Genomic DNA, 3,614 nt, shown 5'->3' with positions numbered 1-3,614 from the left:
CCTGTATTCATGTAACATTTTGATTTTTTTTCCTTGTGGACTTCTTTGTGCATTAATTTTGAGCTTTTAAAATATTGCATTCAAATATTATCTATCTTGATGATTTTTTAGTGCCCTTTAAATTTAATTCTGAATTGTGGTAAAACATACAAAAGGTAAAACTTAGCATCTTAAACAGCTTTAAGCATACATTTCAGGGGCATTCAGTACATTAACATTGTTAGGCAACCATTGCCACCCCAGTCACCAGAACTCACCATCTTCCCAAACTGAAACTCTGTACCCATTAAACCAGAACTTCCCCTTTCCCCCAGCCCCACCTCTGATCCTCTGCAAATCATTCTACTCTCTGTCTTTGTGAATGTGACAACTCTAGGTGCCTCACATAAGTAGAATCATACTTGTTTTGTGATTGACTCTTTTCATTTAGCATAATATCTTCAAGATACATCCATGTTGTCCCACACATCAGAATTTCCTTCCTTATTTTAAGACTGAATAATATTTTATTGTGTGCATGCATGTGCCTATGTGTGGATGTTGTTATTTATTTATCCACCCATGGATACTTGGCTTACTTCTACCCTCTGGCTACCAAGATGGTGAATAGTGCCGCCATAGTGTAAAAATACTTGTTTAAATCGCTTCTCGGCCTTTTGGCTAAGATCAAGTGTAAAATACCTGTTTAAGATCCTGCTTTCAAATCTTTTACATATGTGCAGAATTAATAGATTATATAGTATTTCAATTTTTAATTTCTTGAGGAACTGCCACACTGTTTTCCATAGTGGCTACACCATTTTACATTGGCTACACCATTTTACATCACCAACAGTACACAAGGGTTCCAATTTCTCCTCATCTTTGCCAACACTTGTTATTTTTTAGTAATGTCTCTTTCAAAAAAATTTGTTTGCAGTACTGAGTATTGAACACAAGAACACTCTACCATTGAGCTAGACCCCCAGTCTTATTTGTTTATTTATTTTATTTTGAGGCAGGGTCTTACTAAGTTTCCCAGGCTGGCCTTGAACTTGTGATCTTTCTGCCTTGGTCTCCTGAGTATCTGGCATAATAGGTATGCAATCATTGCTTCCAGCACTTATTCAATTTCGTAGCTGAGAATGGGAGTCTCTTGATTCACTGCAGGCCCACCTTTGCCTTCTGGGTGCAAATCATTGCCTAATGAGCCTCTGATCCTGACATGAATTGTCTTTTTCAGTACCAGGAATTGAACTCGGGACCTTGCTCTTGTGAAGTTTTATATCCCTGGTGATGTAGGAAAGAATACTGTGATTTGGATTAGGAGCCTAGCTATATCACTTAGGGCTGTGTGACCTCAGGCAATACACTTAGTTTGTCTGTGCCTTAATTTCTTCATCAATAAAATAAGGATAAAATATTATTTACCTGAGAAAACTGTCATTAGAAGTAAAGTGGGTTGGTATATATAAAGTTCTTAGACATCAAAAGCACCATCTCTATATAGGTGAGAGCTACTGTTATCATACTGCTGAAATATCATTTTTACTTTTTCCACACATATTATTTTTAAATAATTTAGCTTTATAAAAAAGTTGCAAAGATACTACTATAAATTATCATTACCTTTCATCCAACTCCCTTTAATATTACCATCTTACACAAGCAGGTACATTGTGTAATTGCTCAAAACTAAGCAATAAACATCAGCACATTACTATTAACTAAATTACAGGCTTTATTTGAATTTCACTGGTTGTTCCATTAAAGCCATGTTTTAATTTCAGGGCCCAGGCCAGTATACCAGATTGGAGTTAGGATGTAGCTGTTTTTATTTATTTTGCTTTATGTCTATGCTTATTATTTACCCGAAAAGTGCTTTTACAAACTGAGTTTGAATGTCTTTAAATGGGATGTGGTTCTCCATTTCTGCCACAATCTTCCACCAAAAAGATTGTCATGAGCCTGTGTCACATATCTGGATCTTCCTGCCTGTCCCTGGAGATACATGAATCTGTAAGTCCTCAATTAAGTGGTACCTCAGTCCCTTTCCCTCTGAGAGAGACTGTGATTTGGTGATCAATAGTTTTGGGTCTCCAAAAAAAAAAAATCCCTATCAAAATTCAAATACTGGTCCAGAGGAAGGGGCTTCCTGGCCACCATGCCTCCCGCCGCTCCCAGCCCAGAGGTACAGGCTTCTGAGCTGCTGTCCCGCTGCTCCTGGTCCAGAGGAAGGGGCTTCCCAGCCACCATCCCTCCCGCTGCTCCCAGCCCAGAGGAAAGGGCTTTTGGGCCACCTTCTGTCCAACCACTCCTGGACCAGAGGAAGGGGCTTCAGGGCCACTATCCCTACCGCTGCTCCCGGCCCCTGTCCCACCTCTCCCAGTTTAGGGGAGGTGAGCTGCGTGGGCGCCAACAGCACCCCCCCATGCCCCCCCGTCAAAATGAGAAAACACATAAATAAGTCTCAAACCCAGACTTTCAGATCACCTACAGCAACTCCAAAGGGAAATGAGATGAAACACTCTGATACTCAACCACCTGGACCCACTGAACTGGCAACAAAAGGGCACCTGGAAAAAATGAAATCAGAAATAATTTCTCAGATAACAGGAGAAATTGTGCTCCTAGTGCAAGACATGATTAAAAAATCTAGAGAGGAGCTGAGGAACATGATGGAATCCCAACATAGGAAACAAATGGAATCCATAAAACAGATACAAACAGATTTCCAGGAGATGAAAAACTCCATTGAACACAGCAGAATGAGCCAATGTGAGGATAGAATTTCACATACAGAAGATAAGATTGCAATTAATGACCAGGAAAAGAAAAATTATATCAAAATTATAAGGGAACATGAGAAATCAGTAGCTGCTAGATGATGCAAAGAAGAATAACATAAGACTGATTGGAATCAATGAAGAAACAGGAGAGAGTGCAGATGACATAAAAAAACTCTTCACAGAAGTAATGGCAGAAAACTTCCCAAGCAGGGGAAAAGAACTTAACATACAGATAAGTGAGGCATATAGAACTCCAAATAGCCTTGATAAAAAAAAAATCTACACATAGGCATATAATTATTAAGATTCCAGAAACGCAGCAGAAGAACAAAGTTCTGCAAGCAGTCAGAGAAAAGAAACAAATCACATACAAAGGAAAGCCCATCAGAATCACAGCAGACTTCTCAACACAAACCATCAAGGCAAGAAGAGATTGGAGTGACATATTCCAAGCCCTAAAAGAAAACAGCCTCCAACCCAGATTGATGTACCCTGTGAAACTATCTTTCAAAATGGATGGAGAAATAAGATATTTTCATGACAAAGAGCACGTTAGGAACTGCATGAACACCAAACCAGCACTCCAAAGAATTTTACACAATATCCTAGGAACAGACATTGAGGATCACAACCCCAGGAAGCAAAGCAGAATGAACCCATCTGGCATGACAAGAAATTAAATGTAAAGGGGGAGAACCCAACAAAAAGAAGAAGTCATGGCAATGACAAGTCAATATGTTTCAGTTATAACCATCAACATGAATGGTCTCAATTCACCAATCAAAAGAAATAGACTGGCAGAATGGGTCAAGAAGCAAAATCCAACAATATGCTGCATACAAGAAA

At 39.2% G+C, this 3,614-nt stretch overlaps 1 pseudogene; it reads left to right on the top strand.

Annotated features, from left to right (window-relative positions):
• The first annotated feature begins 640 nt into the window (after positions 1–640).
• On the top strand, positions 641–800 carry LOC147829551 (U2 spliceosomal RNA; annotated as a pseudogene).
• Positions 801–3,614: the final 2,814 nt, after the last annotated feature.

The sequence above is a fragment of the Heterocephalus glaber genome, unplaced genomic scaffold, assembly GCF_053883595.1.
Source record: "Heterocephalus glaber isolate CG9 unplaced genomic scaffold, H.glaber_assembly_v1.0 deba00000594, whole genome shotgun sequence".
NCBI lineage: Eukaryota > Metazoa > Chordata > Mammalia > Rodentia > Bathyergidae > Heterocephalus > Heterocephalus glaber.
Note: the sequence above shows the minus strand (reverse complement) of the source record. Positions and strands in the feature narration are given on the sequence as shown.